This window comes from Watersipora subatra, chromosome 8, assembly GCF_963576615.1.
Source record: "Watersipora subatra chromosome 8, tzWatSuba1.1, whole genome shotgun sequence".
NCBI classification, from domain to species: domain Eukaryota; kingdom Metazoa; phylum Bryozoa; class Gymnolaemata; order Cheilostomatida; family Watersiporidae; genus Watersipora; species Watersipora subatra.
Window position 1 is genome coordinate 517,076 of NC_088715.1, and position 19,953 is coordinate 537,028.

At 37.1% G+C, this 19,953-nt stretch overlaps 1 protein-coding gene and 1 pseudogene across 1 annotated transcript in view; one reads left to right on the top strand and one right to left on the bottom strand.

Moving 5' to 3' along the window:
- LOC137401912 (nestin-like) overlaps positions 1-19,953 on the top strand; it is a 1,051,237-nt gene that overhangs the window by 440,699 nt on the left and 590,585 nt on the right. The gene's annotated exons all lie outside the window — the stretch shown is intronic.
- LOC137401802 (32 kDa beta-galactoside-binding lectin-like) overlaps positions 9,224-19,953 on the bottom strand; it is a 36,206-nt pseudogene continuing 25,476 nt past the window's right edge.

Here is a 19,953-nt window from a genome sequence, read left to right on the forward strand (position 1 = left end):
GAGCCAAGTAAGGGCTCTGATAAAAAAGGTACGGTAGATGCTCCTATAAGAGGAGTTCCAGACAACTTAAAGAATTTATGTGAAGTTTTTGTGTTGTACTACATAAAAAATTTTTATAATTCAAAGAGTCAAGCGGATGTGTTTTCAATTTCAACTTAAATGTTAACATATCTTTTCGCATTCGCTAGAAAAAGAATGACATGTGTCAAGCGTTACATCTATTATATTTACAACTTCCATGACATTCTAGTTCATTGTGATAGATCGTCAGATGTATCGACAAAAATGGTAAGAAGTACCTGCAGAATTGTTTATAAATACTGAATATCGATATAATGGTGCAAATGTTTTAGTGTCGGTCAAACAATCTGAATGTCACAAGTTGAAATATCGTCAAAAGTTATCTGTTATCCCAACTTTGACCCTTGCATACAGATAGACGACAAACAGACAGTACAACTTATAATATTATAAATATTTTGCTGTTTCGGTTTATTGGACACATAAAATATTTGTTATTAGTTTTACTTTGCAGAATAGACTTTGTTGTTTAGAAAAAATAGGCAAATCATTGTTAATGGATATCAAAGATGTGCATTTCCCATGAACTTTTTATAAAATTACGGCAGCCTTGGTTCATAAAACCAGTAAGATTTAACGGTTAAAAAAAAAGTTGTCTATGCAAACTAATAATACAGCAGTTATGGTGCAGCCAACCATTTAGGAGAGTTAAGTATAGTTTTTCCTTTTTCTTTGGCCAAAAGGTGAGTTTGAAAGGCTATTGGAGTAGATTAGCCAATTTACCTGTATTTCACATCCTTATAAATCCCCACATTGTAAACTTTCCTGGAACATATTATTTAAGTCGTAGAAGCGCTTACTGTACTCTGAAGTATTACTACTGTGTTAAACAAAGAACTATTATTAGCCTGAGGCGATTAATCCAATCCATTACAATTCTCCATCACCAGAGACCCGGCCCTCTCATGAAGATCTGGTGAAGATGTTGAGAAGGCCAAAGGAAGCACACACAATTCAGTGAAATGAGCAGATGGCCATCTGACAAGGGCACCAAAAAAAGCCTCCCCTATTTGCACCGGGAGACTGAATCTGACTTCTGAATAAAAGAAAAAAATGAGGGGACCATCCCAAATTTAAAGTAAAGTTTGTAGGGCCTTTCCCAGTAAAAAATTATTTGGTCAAACCCTACTTGCGTAGTATAATGGCGAGGCCAGTCTTTGGTGCAGAATGAAAGCAGGCGAAAACCATTCCATGTTTGTCCGGAGAAGCTTTGACAGACACAAGCCACCATAGAGCCAAGAAAATGCCCCAACATGCAAGGGATGCAGGCTCGGAGCCTAAAGGAAAAAGCAGAGCTTGAGATGGAAAAGCAAAGATCAAAGGCTTACACTTCCCTTGCATTTAGTAAATAGCTGGAAGGCCAACTGCAAGAGATCCGAAGGAGCCAGGAACTGGAGAAATGACTGTAACAAAAAAAATTCTAGGAGAGCCAGCTGAGCCCGTGAGTCCGGCACCATTCTAGCTTCCTGGTCGCTAGCAAAAAACACCTTGAGTGAGTAAGTACAACTCCCGGCCGCGAAACTTTTTTCCCAAACAGTTTCACTTATGACAGTAAAATCTTGGTTTTTGATTGGTTCCCATCTGGTTCAAATCGCATGAACTGCGCTCTGCTCATGCATTGAAGATATTGTAGGCATGATAATATGTAGATATGCAAGCATATTCACACACAGGAATACATTGAGTTTGTCTCCACATTGTAAGATTTGTTCATCGGTAAATTCTTGAAGATTGTTACATAAAATATGTTATGTATGACTACAGGTACCATGAATTGCCACTTTGTATATAATATATTAATGTCTATTTTGTGCCGTCGATCAAAGACAAAGTGTCGAATTACCATTCGAGCGTGGACGTGGTACACATGATGCCGATTAACGATCACTGTTACATCACATACAAATTTATAAGTAAAGTATTGATATTATTACCCTATTAGTAATACCTTCAGAGCTCATAACATGAATATTCATTATGCGTGTATCTGTGAACCAATAAGGAGCCAAAATTTTACTGCCATAGGTACACCTGTTTGAGAAAAAAAGTTGCTCCCCGGCAAGCTAGAAACGCTCGGCCACCTGAATGTTAAGGAAAGTTGGAGAGGTCAGCCATGGTGAGAGCCATTGAAAAACACAACAAGCACAGCGCTGCCGGAGCCCAAGTGAAGGGGAAGGCTGATGACACGGATGACATAACACCTTTTAATTTTAAAAGATAAAAAACTGTATTTTGTCTGGTCTGGGTAGCACACAGCGGCACTAAAATAGCAACAAACCTAATTAATGTCACAAAATGATGAGGATATTAATACTTTTGGCCATGATTACATTTGGTAGGATTACTGGTACAGAGAAACCTCGGTTCTGAACATAATCCGTTTCAGAAGGTTGTTCAAAAACTGAGTTGTTTGAGATCCGAAACAACTTTTCCCTTTAAAATAAATGCATGTAAATTTTAATCCGTTCCGAGTCGAGAAAACCACTTCGGTAAAATATTTTTAACGTTTTACACCATAGAATGTACACTGCATACTATAGATAAAAACCAGCAGATATAGACCGTGTTTAATTTTAATAAAATATTTATTATCATGATGAAAAAAGAAAACAAAAAGCCAACAGTACGTATGTTTTGCTCTTAAAACATTGAAAACCTTAAAGGTTAAGATACAATAACAAACATTGCAGAAATTGATAAGGAAACGGCAAAAGATGAAACCGATCAGTTACATCAAAAATTGCGTAAAAAAGAAAACATGAATAAACAGGAATGACCCATTTATTTTACATGGTTGAAAGAGAATAGCAAAACATTTTAGCGTAACTCGACTGTCTCTCTTGAGGAAATGTCTTCGGTAGAAGAGGCATCGTTCAAGGTGGCTCCTTTCATTCTGTAAAGAATTTGTCAAACAAAACCGAGGCTATTGAGACTATGTCAACGAGTGCACCATTAGTTATAAGTCACAAGATATTCTCATACCCAGTTATATAGAGTCTGGTTCTTTTTCAATCTAAATAAAACTTGAAGGTTTTCTCATGAGAAATTACTTCAGATTAAAATTGACCATTTTTGTGAAATACATACACCTGACTGCTGTCAGCTATCCATTACTTGGGTTAACAGCTGCTCCTTCCTGTTGCCAAGATAAAGTAGAATTGTTGACGCAAATGGTAGAGATAAAATATATTATTCTCAGGATCTCTTGGCAACAGCCGGCATTATGGGTGTTGCAATGCTCTGATAAGATAGTCATTGACGTGGATTGTATACATAAAGAGTCTAAATGTCGAGAGTTTTGTTTATTAAATGATAAGATATCAGGGGGCGTTGTAGTTAGCATGTGATCTAGTTTATCAGAGCTTTGATGCCAGCCATAACTAGTCATCTGCCTGGTTCACACACTTCAGCTACCTGTCATGATTGTCACTTTGTATAATACCAGATGAGGAACAAACATTCCTATAGCAAAGATATTAAAACATAAATTATATTACATTCAGTCATAGAAGGGAGAAAAAACAATCTGCGATTTTGGCTTTGTAATTTTGAAGCATTTGCTTCAAGCTGTTTGTTACAAAAAGAATGAATTCCCCAACTGGAATTGGTTTGTTATGAATATAATTCCAAACCATATTCTGCAACAGGTAGAGTGCACTCGTTCAACACGATGTTTACGCATGATGCACCTTAATAAACTCAATTACCTTCAGTCATAGAACGATATTTACTAAACTTGTGTCATTTATCTGTTAATAAGCACAACAAACAATGTATAAAACATCACAAAGGTTAGCATAAATGATTGACATGTCTAGTCAGTAGATACAAGTTGTCCTCCCTTGATAGGCTTGTTTGACAATGGTTTGGAGTTACGACCTCGTGTTTAATATTGTAAAAATTGAGAAGTGATAACATTTTGACAGAAGACCTATGGTAAATACAAATGGTAAATGAAAAGAGAAATACAATTAATGTATATAAATAATTAGTAAAAACTCATCACATCTACCACAATGGACTCTGCAGTAGTCTAACATTGGTTTACATGCTTTCACACTAGCAAAAGTTGACTTGAGAAAAAAAATTGATATTTTATTATTGAAAGGGCTAGAGGAAGCACCCACGGCCCGACAAGAGGAGCAGAAGGCCATCTGACAAAAGGACCAAAAGAAACCTCCCCCTATATGCACCGGGAGACCGAGTCTAACTTCTAAATAAAACAAGGAGATGAGACAACCCCAAATTGCAGGCAAAAAAAAATCCCTACTGATTATTTTCTGTGTAGAAGAGCGTATTGTACTTTGAAGTATCATGACAGTGTTAAACAAGGAACTACTATTAGTCTGAGACAGTAATTCTAATCCAGTACAATCCTCCACCACCAAAGACCCAGACCCCTCATGAAGATGTGGTTAAGATGTTGAGATTGCCTTACCAGGATCTCTCATCTTGGAGAACCCCTTTTGAAAGCGACAGGGGTGCCTAAAAAAGAACAGGACCTGGATAACACAAAAAGACTAGGGAGGACCCAGTTGTGTTCGATTTAGGGCAAGACCTGAGCGATGGGTTCTCAAAAGTGAAAGAGAAGCTTCCTGTTCTGAAAGCAAAATGAAAACTATTGTAGGAAAAGGTCACCAGAAAAGTGCCTGTCCTAACTTGACTGGTCACACTAAGATAATCACATTGTTTTACTAGAAGAGAACACGCCAGAAGCACAAAAACAGGTCAAAAAAGGGGCCCTAGCACAAAAAGCAGAACTAAAGCGGTATGTGTGCCTAAAAGCAAGTAACTACAGCAGACATGGGCAGAGTGAGCTAGCTGAAATAGCTACGTCCAAACACACTAAAAATATAGAGGCCAGGAGGAGGGTATCACACGTTGAGCTTGCCAGCACAACTAAGATGCTCGACTAGGATGCTCCTAAAACTCAGTTGGTTACGAACGACCCTATCACCCAAAAACAAGAGGGACAATCCGAGGACAAGGTGCACAAGAAACAGTTACTACCCGGCATATTTACTCACTTGGACAGCTGGCGCATTTCAGAGCCGAAGCAGGAATTCACTCCGGGAAAATTAATCTCTACCATGAGTCCCGAAACAGCTACGGACAAGTTGTAATAGCCCCTATTCTATCTCACGAAAAATTTTTCCCATAGACAGGTCACGGAATGGGAGCTTTCATTTAAAATTACAACAGGATAAAAAGATGTTGGCAAGACCATAGCCAACACAGCCTCGTATTAGTGTTAAAAGCATTTAGGCAAAGTTTACTGGGGTTTTACCCATAAATTCATGCATACATAAACAGCACAAGCTGTATAATGGGCAGTTGTGTTTGTAGCCTTGTATAACTATTAGACATGTTTCTTTATCAAGATTGCCCAATGTCTCGCAGACGCCATTATCTGTCCCAAGAAAACAAAGTTTATGTCAGCTTAGCAAGGTCTTTGCCAAATTGACATAAGTCTGGTACTTACCAGAATCAATAGCAACAGGTGGTAATGAGCCAGGAGCAACTTTGAAGGTAGTTGCACCAGATCATTACACTTACTCAAGTTAAATAGTTAATTTTTATCAGCATAATTGCCAGACAAGACAGCACACTTATTGCCATATTTGTACTAGTTTTTTATTCCTTCAGCATAAAATTTTGTAAATTGCCTTTGTAATCATTTACTCACAGAAGCTATAACCTCATTGTGAATTATCATTATTTTGGTAGAAAATGAGGCCACAAATTGCAAGCCTATTTTCTTGTTATTCATGTTTCTTTTCACTTGGTAAAAACTGGCACAGCAAACTGTAGCGGATCCAGCGCATAGAACAACACATTGAAACTGGCAAAACAAACTGAAACATGGACGGTGCACTGAAATAGCACACTGAAACAGCAAATTAAAACTGGGAAGACCAAATGAAACTAACAAGATAAACTGAAATTACAATGTAAAAAACGACGAGGTGTTTTATTCAATTAATATTTTTGATTGCCTTTCATGGTTATTTAGGATGATGGAAAGAAAGTGGGATAACTCCAAAAGCATCCTGATCTCTCATACTGGTGAATTTCTAGTTACGTGGTGAGACTGTGTTGATATTTTGGCGTCCACAGGGTAGCTATGTTTCTAGCTGTTTCGGTGTTACTAAAATGTTTGTTACTGTTGCGGCAACATCTATGTACTATATTCTGTCAATTCCTTATTGTTATGGTAGTCCACATTACCTGTTAGATGAGCGAAACATGCTATATTCAGACTGACAATGGTTGCAGGTACTCTATAGCTGCCTTAGTTTCAGCAAGAGACTTTCAATTGCTAACAATCCTACAGAGGTGAAATTTGAGCTCTACCAGAGACAAGAGAACATGCTTGGGTGGTCTTTACATTGACCTAGCTCTCTCTATGTCAGAGAAAAGGCAGCGTTAATAAATTAGAGTGAGGTCACATGTACAGGAATTCCTTTCACTGTATACTACCCTACAGGATGAAAATATTCGTTGGTCATAAAAATTCGCGATTTCGCGAGCAGTCAATCCCGCGAATTATTAAATTCAGTGAATAATTAGTTCTATTTTTAATCACAATAGAAAATAACTCTTGCATCAAATTGAAAACTCGTTGCTAGCCTAGTTTTTAATGTAAATACTAAACGTAATTGAGTTCCAAAACATTTTTAAAATCATTGCCTAGGCTTTGAGCTAACACCATTGGCAATGTATCACATTTATTTACAAAATTATTCGAGGTTGTCACAAGATATGCAGAATGGCGTCATCGCGAAAATAGCCGCGAGGCAGAAATACTAAACGTAGCCGAGTTCCAAAACTTCTTTAAAATCATCGCCAGGCTTCGAGCTTTATTGCCATAGCGTCAAACATTACAAAATTATTCAAAGTTTTTACAAGTTATTCGGCATGGCTTCCGCATAGCAAAAAAGCTCTCCTAGTCTCTCTACATTAGAATCAACTTCATCAATCTCTAATACCGAAGTCAAGGACGATCATGATTCTGATCTGGACATTATGGTATGTATTTGATTTGCAGTGCAGATACGTTTTTTCCATAATCAACTGCATTAGTTAATTCTTTGTTAAAAAACTGATCGCTTTCATCAAATACTTCAGCTATTGTTTTTGTACTTCCTCAACACTCGTTAATATTTTTTCTTTTATGTGTTCACTGCAGATTGAGAATAAAACAACCTACTCCGATTACGAAAACTAGAGACAAGTAGTAATATTCATCAAGGCAGGAATTTTGGCAGGAAGGCAACCAGTCAACCTAGAAGTCAAGTTGCTTCATCGACAACTCCTTGATATCGCTGTAGCAAACATGATTAAATTATATATTTTATTTCATGTATAGATATATTATAATTTATTACAAACTTGAGTGTACAAATGAAATATTTCAAATACAAATAAAATTTTACAAACGATGAATAGAGTAACTATAAATAGTTTAGTCCATATGGCGGTCGTCTAGCAATAAAATTAAACTGGTACTCTTGATAAGTGAATACTAGCGTGTAATGGTGCTTTCTGACTAGTTATTTTACTAATAGCAGATCTCTCACTGTCTTGGGTAGGTGTTGAAGGCGATTCTCTCGCTACTACATGGCTGGTAAGGAAGTTATCATCAGAACTCTCCTCGTGGCTTACTATTGCAAAGTTCTGCCGGTTGGCCAAAGATTTGTGCTCGTAAAGGCGTTTTTGTTCCTTTTTTAAAAAAAGATATATTCTTCTCGTAAGTAGCTGCGGTCACTTCAACCTGAATTTCCAGACCTCCCTGAATGATTGGTGTTCTTCTAAGAATGACATCTACCACCCTTGCAATCATCGTTCTTCGGTGTATGATGAAAAATCTTTCTCTCTCACACTAAAACAAATAATGAAGCAGTAGGGATGGAAAAAAATATGGTAGTATTGCGTTTTACCGAAGAGCCAAAGTAAAATTTAACTAATTTAGTAAATTTAAAAACTCATTACTCACCACAAGTTGTTGGCTTATCAAAGGCCTCCAAAGCGATGAATATTCGTGAAAACCTCTGGACGCAGCAAAAATTGTTTACCGTAGAATAGCATGATCGCCTCGTAGTTGTAAGCTAAATATCAACCGGAACACGCGGTGTGCGCATGCGTAGTAATAACTATTATTAGCCTCAATAGAGTTAACTTTTCCTAGAAAGTGGCAGTTTTCAGCCGCGAATAAATTCATCCGCGAATATGCATGAAAAGACAATTTTCGCGAAATATAACTCCGCGAATAAGTTCATCCTGTAGGGTAAACAAGCCTCAAGCTATTACCTTCAGTCAGCTTAATGGATCGTGTAAAAACTACCTGAAGGATTTTTAGCTATCGGGGACTAACTTTTAAAGGTTGACTTGCAACAAAATTCACATTACAGTGATTTAGTATCAAAAGATTGACCATGTCTTACTCTGCTGCGTTGAAAGTGGCAAATATGCTGAAATGTGATTACAAGCTCTTGAAAGCTACAAAATGAACAGTTATCGCAGGCATCACAAAAACGCGGTAGGTTGGAATCCATTTCAAATAGGGCGTAACTGAACATGATGGCTTCTGTTTACACTTTCATGCAAACTCGTTCGTTGAAATACTTTCACAAATATACTTCACGCATTTAATAAAACCATGTTTGTTGTCCTTACCCGTCTTTTTCGCCATCATCATAATCGAAAAAATCTTAAAACCTACCGTAAAAAATCTAATTTTTCTACTTTAACTCGAAGGAGTGCATATCTCTGATGAACATGAAAGGCCTGTTGGTCCCCTGCGATACTAAAGATTGCTGCAGAAACTGTTCGCACGCTATTTGATAGAAAGTATAGGTCACATGATCAGATTACGACTAGATGATTAGACCAGACTGAAAAGATACTGTAAAGTAGTGAGCATTTATATTTGATACGGGCTTTTAGTTAGAACCTCAAGTACTTGTCATAAACTAGTGCTACGAGAGTTTTATATTGAGCCTTTTATTGGCCTTTAATTTCACGTGATAACATCACACGTCAAAACAATAACCAAAATGTAGCAGTCACGACAGACCAATAAAGAGATTTCAAACTACGGCGTTTTCGTGATGGCTGCAATTAACTGTTCGTTTTCAAGCTTTTAAGAGTTTGTGATCGCATTTCGACACATTTTGCATCTACAACACAGCAGAGTAAGACATTGTGAACCTTTTGATACCAAATAACTGTAATGTGAATTTGGTTGCAAGTAAACCTCTGAGTGGTATTTCATTATCTTACATTAAAAATGAGTACATAACAGCCATACATATACCTTAGAATAGAACTAGTCAAGCTGTATTATCAATATTCATTCTACATAATTGTTACACAGCAGGTAAAATGGAAAGCGAAAGGTCTGTTGCAGGAGCAGACAAATCCATAAGTTATCTAAAGAGGAAGCTGTTATCGCTCACATAGTAGGCCCCTTGAACATGTTTGACAGAGCTGAAGAATGCTGTGCCTGCTAGGTTGATGAATCAAACTTTCTTAGATTTTATTCTGTGTTCATAGTTGGCCAGGTACTCCCCGTTGACGTATATCTGTAACATGATTTAACGTAGATATTTGTGTTTCCAAGGCTATAACAGCGGATATAACCAATTATGCCTTTTTACATACATTTAAGACACTATCAACCCACCAATTCACATATTAAAACTTGATTCTACTCTCACCTCATAACCATCATCCCCCACATTGAACTGAACATAGAACTGTCTGCCAGGGTAAAAGGCCTCTGGGAGAGGATAAATCTCCTCATCTCCCCAATCTCCATTCTTCAGAGTGTTGAGTACATTTTCACCTGCAGAGAGCTTTGCATTATTAGGACACAAACATGCAGCAAGCTGCGCCTCCTAAAGAAGGTGATAGAACCCTGTATGTCAGGCCACACCTAATGGTAATTGGACCCTGTATATCAGGCCACACCTAATGGTAATTGGACCCTGTATATCAGGCCACACCTCCTGATGGTGATAGAACCCTGTATATCAGGCCACACCTCCTGAAGGTGATAGGACCATCTAAATGTATGCAAGACGACACTTTTACCTTGGTCCCATCTTGGATTAAAGTGCAGAGGATATATCGGGGCCACACCTCCAAATAGCGATTGAACCCTGTATATCAGGCTATTACTTTTTGCTATCACGAATCATTGTTTCACACATTTTTATCGTTTCATCTAGCTATAAAATTTGCTTAAAATTTTCTTTGGCATTTTTAACTAGTAAATTAGATTTATGATTAGAATTTATGTTCGTTTCTCACTTGTAGAAAGGGTTGAACATTGATTGATCAATGCTCATTTTCAACTCTCAGAAACAAAGCTTCAAATTGTTGGCTTTGCGTCTTTATTTTTTTGTTAAACATTTATTCATTTTGTAAATTACACTCGCAATTTATCTAACTCTCAAATTGAAAGCTTTCAGTAGATATGCAATAGAACGACGTAGATATAAATGACATTTGTTTTATTGTTACAGGATGTTCATGTGGTTCGCCAGGGAGCAGTTGTGTCGGTCTGGAAACTGCCATACATTGGAAAGAAGAGACACGAATGTGTGCTGCACGAAACATAATATGTTTTGTTTGAGTTTGCAGCAGTAGATTAATTTGTCCTATTATATGAGATGAAACTAAGTGAATGGCCACAAATTGGATGGATGGTTTAATAAAAAACTATATGCTGCAGCGAAAATTGCAGTTGGTTTCGCCATATATTCAAACGTAATTTTTTCAAAGATGGCGGCATGCTTATTTTGTTTAGTAGCTAGTCTCCAGTGTGAGTAGTAACTGAGAACTTAGCTGATACAAAGGCCATGATGAATAAGTTAACTCAACAACCTAATTACCGTAGATCGGCAGAATCGAAGTCGGTACTCAGATGTTTACACAGCATTTAGAGAACGCTAATATGACAAGTTTCTAATTTCCCTTATTTGAGGCATTTGAGACATTCATAATAATGTATCTGTAGCTAGATTTAAAATTTTATTCTAGCCAACATGATCAAATGCAAAATAAAATTTAAGACAATAGAGCCGCTAGTAGGAGCCAATAGTAGGACTAGACTTTTATCGCAATAGCCAATGTGAATATGAGAGATAGAGACAGGTTGTATCACTGGTTACATCATTTTGGGCAAGTCCGGGCATGTTTTTTGGCCTGAGCGTTCTTACGGTGATCAACCTTTTTCGATTTTAATCTTCAAATATCTTGACAATGACATTGCCTAACACAACAAACAACATATCAACTGATAGACAAAAAAATGCTTTCCTTTAAATGTCAACTCAAATTTGACGCAACCACATCTTTAAGTCACACCTTCTAATGGCGATTGCACCTTGTATATCAGGCCGCACCTCCTAATGGTGATAAGAACCCTGTATATCAGGTCACAACTTTTAATGGTGATAGAATCAGGCATATCAGGCAACACCTCCTAATAGCGATTGAACCCTGTATATCCGGCCACACCTCCTGAAGGTGATAGGACCATCTACATGTATGCAAGACGACACTTTTACCTTGGTCCCATCTTGGATTAAAGTGCAGAGGAATGTCTGTGTGTTTCTCTTCCTCATCAGAACTTGATGACGACTCGTCCGGAGTCTTACCTTGAAGGTTGATGCAAATTCTGAATAAGGACAAACAGAGCTTTAACCAAATATCTAGTCTCAAAACACCTGTTTAGCCATCTGTTACCTCCTACAAGGTGTAGATGCTTGTAGGCACCTGTGAGCACATGTAAAGTCCTGGCTAATGCTAGATGTCCATATGGCTAGACTCTTTTTGGCGCTTATAGGCGGTCCAAAATATGTTAAGGTGAAATTTGAATATTTACACAAAATGTCTTAAATTTCTTTGAAAAAGTTTTGGCATTTTAGGCCAAGAAGATCTTTCAGGCAAAGTCTTGGCAGATTCATGTCTACGACAGAATTGTGACATAGGCAAGTATCTAATAGCATTTTAAACAAATGTACTTATAGTCTTCAAAACATGAACAGCCACACCCATAACACCTTCTACTGGTTCACTTCTGATTATTACAATTACTATTGAATATTACATGCATACACTAAAACAGTTCTCCAATTTGATTCATTTAGAGTTATCGTCTCATAAAAGTTTCAAAAGTATCATAAAAATTAATTGTCTCACGCCAAAACATGATCAACGACTTAGATCATGGATTACATACACTCCAGAAATACACAACAAACATTTCTGGTCTCTTAATTGTGCCTCTAATAATTAATCAAACAGGAACTTTTGATATCATGGTGTTTCATTACTCACGATACTTTGACAAGTTTTGTTAAAATTTTGCACTTGTTCAAACTTTTCTCATCACAAAGTCGGAAACCTGCCACTGTTTAACCTTTATGTTTACCTTTCTGGGTCATCCTTGACGGACCCTATGACTGTAACAATGTCTCCCGACTTCAGACCTGGCACTTTGCGATAGGAGTTGTCTTCCTACAGCAGGTTATCACACTGCATCACTACTTCAGTGAATGTGAGTCAAATTTCCAGATCCAAACAAAGAGAGAAAAGTCTACTGATGATTTACGGATAGACACGATATGATCAGCACTTACCAAAGAGCCAAGGAATCTAACTTCCAATACAGACGCATCTCCATTGACTGTTAGAAGATGAGCATCCTGAGCATCATATCGATGATTGTATGTCACATATGGCTCACCATTCACATACACCTGCAACAGTTGTCAATATATCAAGCACAGGACTAGCTAGTCATGTATACCGGTTACAACTGTCTATAGACTGACATTTGAGTCATCTTTAGCAAACACCAGCGACGGCTGTCAAGAAGCTAAATCTCTACAATAATTGTCATCAACATGCATGACAGACATCACTGGATGCTACCAGATGGAAAGCTCAAAACAGAGAAAGTGTGAGAATTTTAAACGCATGACTATAATATCTTATACATGTATTCTGTCATGGCTAGATGCAGGCTTATGTAGCTTTGCAAATGTTTACACAATTCTAGATTAACTACAAATGTTATGCATGACAAGCATATCCCCATCTGCTGCAACACAGTAGCTGCTACAAATGTCAATAAAGCCCAGCTTACCGAGTAATAGTCATATTGCACCTGAATGCCGATCTTGTAGACTTTTCCGGCCTAAAATGGGAAGCCACCTTCTCTCTCCTCATCTCCATACTCACCACCTAGTCTTGAATTCCTAACCGTTTCTCCTTCATAGAAACGTGGGTTGAAATGGAGTTGTCTTTCCTCATCAGAAGCGTCACACGCCAAGTTGATATCAAACCTTAAATATTAACAAACAATCTAAACAAACACTCAGACTGGAAGACCAAACACTCGCTTCTTACAGTCTGATCATTGATAGGATGTGTCGGTCTGTGAGCGGGGCTCATGTCACAAGTTGGATATGTGAAATAGGTCAATAGAAGACAGAGACATGTTTATAGAGGAGATACGACTGGCTACTAGATGCAAGGGGGATATAACCCACCTAAGCTACTCTGCATTGGATATTGAAATCACCCAGTGGCAACAGTTAAGAAGTGTGGTAAGTAATCGGTTAGTCCCACATATACTGTTTCCACGCTTCGAATTGGTTTGTAGTTTTGCCTATAAAATGCATGCCTATATAATGAGTTCATATCTTGCCTATAAAATGGCACCATACTTTTAATGCACTTTTTATGCTTTAAAGATTACTCTGTTAACTGAAATACATGACAAGTCGTGAGTGGTGAATTCCATAGAGATTCTCTTTGTTCGCATTATTCCAACTACGGCTCACCTGTGAAAGTTGTCACAACTGTCAGTCGTATTTATTCAATTACACCGACACGCAAGAATTGTCATTAACTATTTGTGTCATAAAGCAAAAAACTACGCCCGCATAGGGTGTCATGATTTTATGGTCATGTTGAAACTGCTGCAGCTCACCTGTGAGGGTTTTCATGAACAGCGACAGTCACATTAACCCAGCTGCCAAGAATCAGCTCTTGTGGGATGATGCTGTTGTAACGAGTTCCCTAGAAAGCGAACAGAAAACTCCCTGTAGCTAAGACATTCTATTCTCATCAAGTCAGTCACACAGTACTGAATAAGTATGATAGCGCAAGTAACTATTTACATCAGTAGTTAAAGCTTGAGGAAAATTGTAGCCTTAGTTCCTTCAATGCTTACAGACTGTCAATACTAATAGATACTTACAAAGTATGCTGTGAATTCGAATTCGGTAAATTTAGCATCACCATCTATGTAGATGTGAGAGACGGAACGAATGTCCACTCTATGGTCGTAATTGCAGAAGTGGGCTCCATTAACATAGACCTAAAGGGGACAGTAGATGGAAGTTTACGCACAATATCCCGATGATCCGATCATCACTGATTCAACGACGCAATTAATCAACAATTTTGAGTCATTCACAAGATAACAACAGTAAAAATCCGCAAGTCAAGAGAGTTTTATTACGCAGAAATTTGGATCGAATCCATCATGCTTCAAAAAGATGAAAACAGAATTTGCGGATGAGTCAAAAAATGCTGTGCCAGCTATTCTATTTTAATTGTTTTCCAAATTTCAGTCATTCTTTTGATTTTAGCAGTTCCGAATGCACCGCTATAGCGTAGAAATCCTTATCTTTTTGGCAAATCATCCACATCCCTAATCTCCATTGAATCACTTATTGCATGGCAACTCAACGTGCGCACAACTCCAAATCAACACCATAAAGACAGAGATTCACTGGCTACTAAATGACAACATGCAATAGTATGGTGGAAAGGATTAATAGGCCTTTAATGCATCTTGCTTTATTGACGTATCTATTTACAAGAGCAGGAAGTCTAGGGATGATGTTTAACCCTTTTGCAGGCAGAGCGACATTGTCGTTTCCCGATACTGACGCCAATGGACAGAGCGACTAATATGTCACCACACGAACGTTTTTTTATAAATTGATTTCTGGTTACCTTATGGCATTTTTTTATTTAATTTTTTTACCAATAGTAAACTAAAATATATTGGTCTATATTAACAACCAAAAAATTAGCCATTTTGAAAAAAACGATCGTTTTTCGCAATACTAAACGAATGAAAAATCTGAAATAAAAACGTATTTGAATAAAATAGAGATTTTTGTTTGTAGCTTGTTTATGCTTCTGTTACTGCTTTCTGAATATTTTGCCAGATTACAACAACTTTCTTTTACTGTCATGGCTTCCTCCAAAAGCTATAGGCAAAGCTATAGAGGAACAATAATAAGCACATGATGTCAAGACTGTGGTGTAGGCCTCTGCGAGGGCAAATGCTTCTAAAATAACTATAGCTAGAGAAACACTTATACAGTGCACCCTTGAGATACGATTACCTTGATATACGATTTTTTCACCTTACGAAGTCAAATATTGTGATATCTTCACCTCGCTATACAAATTTTATTTCACCATACGAATTTGAAAAAAGTTTCGCCCGAGTTAAAATTTGGCCGTCGGTGTGCTTATAACACACGTCGAAATAAAAAAGACACTGAAATATAGTTTGCCGAAAACATTCTTAGAACGTTTAGAAGAGACACGATGATCGACTTCTCTCATGTCCGCGTGGAAAATTTCGTGTAAAATACACAAGCGAGAACAAATATTCATTTGTAGCGTTATTATAGCTTTTACTATAAACATTCAAGTCATCATACGTATATAACTACAACTATCTACATTTAATTCGTTATCTATGGAATCTGAGACCGATACAAACGTTACAAAACGAAGGAAAAATGATTTCTATGTCAGGGACCCGATTTTCTATGAAGGGACCCGTATTATTAACATTGTCAAGGAATATGATCGCAACCAACCAGCATTTGCAATTATTATTAAAACAAGAACTCCATTAAAGCAAGCACAAGAAAGAGCTTCCGACTGGAGATTTGAATGAGCTAGGTCATGCACGCAATCAGCATTCAAAAGGAGCAACCATTTTGTAAAGGCGAGGATTTAGAAAATACAGAAAATCCCACATTCACAGAAATGTTTCAAGTATTTAATTTACTGATGTGGACTGGTACATTAAAACAATGCATGTATAATATATATTATTTATCTCTTGTGTGGCATGTTTTTCATATTGTATTTGTTTCCTTTTGATTTTATGTTTTATTCTCTTGTTTAACCATGTCTTCGCATATGGGCTTGTTATCTTGTATGTGAATACAATTCATCGTATGTATTCATGTAACGCATATAACTAGCTGCTCAGGATAGTTGATGCATCCACATAACTTTCTGAAACTTGTTAAAGCCCTGTCCCCCATAGGGTATAAATACGTACAAACTTTGTATGTATGGTTACATTGATTCTTGTGCACATTTCATACAAGACAAACTACTGTACCACATTCTCTGGATCCTTTCACAAGCGCTAGCTAGCAATTTTCTGCATTGCACCATCAATTTTTTTGTAGAAAAATTGGACAGGAATGGACAACTTCTTTTAGTGTGCGAAAAAATTCCAATTCATTACGTTTTAAATTTATTTTCAAGTGTACAGCACCATAATCAACATTGATAAGTTTTTACCTCCTCTCTGCTTTACCCGCTACATGTACCAGCTACGTTACTCCAAAGGTATGTACGTCCAGTATATAAAATATAACTTTATTTTTCTTTTCGGTAGCCATTAAATGGTCAAGTGTGCGAGAGGCCGCTTTCTATAACTGCATCGCTCGGCCTTATTGATTTAGGTCAAAAAAGATTTCAACCAGATAGGCTAAAGTTTCTAGTGAAAGTGAAGATAGGAACTGCTGAAGGATAGAATTTCGTAATAAAAAGTTGCAATTCAGTAAAATAGTTCCAAATACATACTGAAACTTAGTTTTAAGTGTAGGCTTAGCAAGTTAAACTTACTTGAAGTGATTTCAAAGTTTATGTTATGCGTACCTTTTGAAGGCAAGAACTCCTTACCGTACGTACTACGTTTGGTACACATTATAATTTTGTGTTTTATTGCAGATCATAACCATTAAAATACACTAAATACAATACAGTTACTGTAGGTAACTATAATTACTAAAGTTAACATACTATTTTGTTGCTAATTGTCAATATGTACACATTTTTATAAACAAAATTGACGATTTTTACCAGGGGGTGTTTGCATTGTATAATTACAATGGTCTTTATACCTCGATATACGAATTTTTCACCATACGATGCCAACTCTGGAACAAATTAGCATCGTATCTCGAGGGTGCACTGTATAAGAATTTGAATTATAAATGTTTACTAGCTGCATTACCTGCCTACAGGAGCAGATTCACAAGCAGCATAAAGTTTATTGAGAGTTGTCTTCCATACTGCAAAACAACTCCAAATATGCAGTCCACTAAAATTGTTATCCTGATCAGAGTATGTATGCACATACACATGTCAATGTTGGAGAGAACAATGGAAATCTGCATTGTGTCCTACAGTTAGATGCGTGTAAAATCTAGTAAATATTCTAGATTCATGTGTCTAGATTCATGCATCCGTTCATACCAGTCTATATTTGCAGTTGACGATCGCGCACTTCTGCCGCTGAGCCCCAGCCTCGGCTGACCAATCTTTACCCGCTGAGCAGTTGACAATCGCGCTTTTGCACTTGCCTCGCAATCAATTGGTTCGCCCTCACAATCAATCGCCTCGCAATCAATCGCCTTGCAATCAATCGGCCCGCACCCGCCTCACAGTCAATCGGCCTGGGCGCCTCGCAATCAATCGCTTTGCACTCTCCTCGCAATCAATCATGATCGCACTAACCTTGCAATCACCTCTCACTCACCTTGCAATCAATCACCTTGCACTCGCAACAAATCGCCTCACAATCAATCGCTTCGCAATCAATCGCCTCGCACTCGCCAACTCATTCATCCAGAAAGCCGCGCCTGGAGACTCGCTGTACTCGGGGCGAAAAGGGTCTCCCACGCATCCTCGAGTGACTCCATGGCCCCAAGCCTAGCTGTGCTACCCGGCACTGCCTGGGTAGTAAAAAAAGTCTCTGCAAACAAAATTGATTTGTATTTAACATATAACAACATTTGCCATTCTAACTTTTAAACTACATATTATGAAGGAAGTGTTTTGTGTAGTTGAACTAGATTGGTTTTGCAACAATTACAATAAAAGATGATACGGTAATGATACAGTTAATACAAACTGAGAAAACAAAATAAAAGTTGTGATTATGTTGAATTAATAATAACAATTCTAGCATAGAAGTGTGTGGGTATAAAAAGGTTACTGTCCCACCAGAAATTATCCATCAATTCTTTGAATACGACGATACTAAAAAATATGACAGAATATCATAGTATTTTGTAGTTGAAATTTTATTAGAACAATGTCTGCCAAAATGGTTGAATAAAAGAATAATATTAAAAATAAAGATTGGAAACTAATCAAGTAATACTAACAGTGATAGGAAAATGAATAATGTTTTAACTTCAAACACGATACTCAATTTATGTTAAAAGAATTCAAGCTGAAATGATAACAACAATGAAACAAACTTTAAAAACTTATATTATAAATTCAAAAGTCATAAGAGGTTTATAAATTTAATAAGATAATTTAAATTTATATATCTTCTATATATATATATTTCTCAAAGTATGTAAATTTATGTAAATTGTGAAGCGCCCAGCATTTGTAATCTTTAGTTACACAGCCCATGAATACCTGTCATTGTGAAACAAAGGAACTCATCATGTTAATCAACTTCTATATTAGTATTTATGTATCCTGTCGTAAGAGCATTATACACCTCTTACGGAACTACTCATCCCCTTTTATTTAACCATTTTTGATATAATTAGGAAACAGCTTTCTGGACTCTTGGTAGCCTGACACGTCGATTTGTTATTCCAACTTCCTAACACCTGCTATTTTATTGCTTAGCATAATTGTTATCTGCTTCTTTGTACTTACTCGCTTACTTCCTAGGAAGCTTTGCAGCGCCCAATCGTCTGTGATCTACGGATGTAATGATTGCTTGACTGATTAAGCAAACATATATAAGCCTGCATAGATCAGAAACAATTCGAATTCCATATTTTACTCACGCTCTACGTATCACTCTGCTTTTGTATCACTCTTTATATTTTTAGACTTGCGCAATTAGTATCAGCCATTGACTTGATTAGCCTTCATATATTTTATGTTTTTGCAATTGAAAGTTTGAATTTTTAATAAATATCTGTTTTTAAGTTTTCAGCTAAAACAAACCAGTCTAAGTCTTGACCTTAAATCTACACCTGAAATACAGTTCTCTAAATTCGCAAACCATAAACCAACTACTTGAACCACCAATTTAGCACTTATAGTTAATAATCCTTTTAAACAGAGGACCATTACAATGGTCCCGCGAAGCGGATAGTTGGCAGAAAATTTCAATTTTAATTGTGAAAATTTTTCCTAACAAGTGTATTAAAAATCATGTCTGCTCCTACGACTGAGGATATTTTGAATAGCTTGAAAACATTTAAACAAGAAACTAATGGAAGATTTGAGGAATTGGAAGAAAAGTTGTTAGTTCAGCAAGAGCGGAGTATAGGTAAATTACGTGAGGAAGTCGATGAAACTCTAAACCGACTTGAAAGGACTTTTGGAGATATGGTAACTCGACTAACCGATACTGTGCAGGAAAGTTCGATCTCCTTCAACAACAAGCTGAAGATGCTCGCAGGCTCTGATGCCAAAACAACTCTTGCCAGAACTCCGACCTTAGGAGATCTATCCAATGAAGCAGACGATGCAGACGGTAAG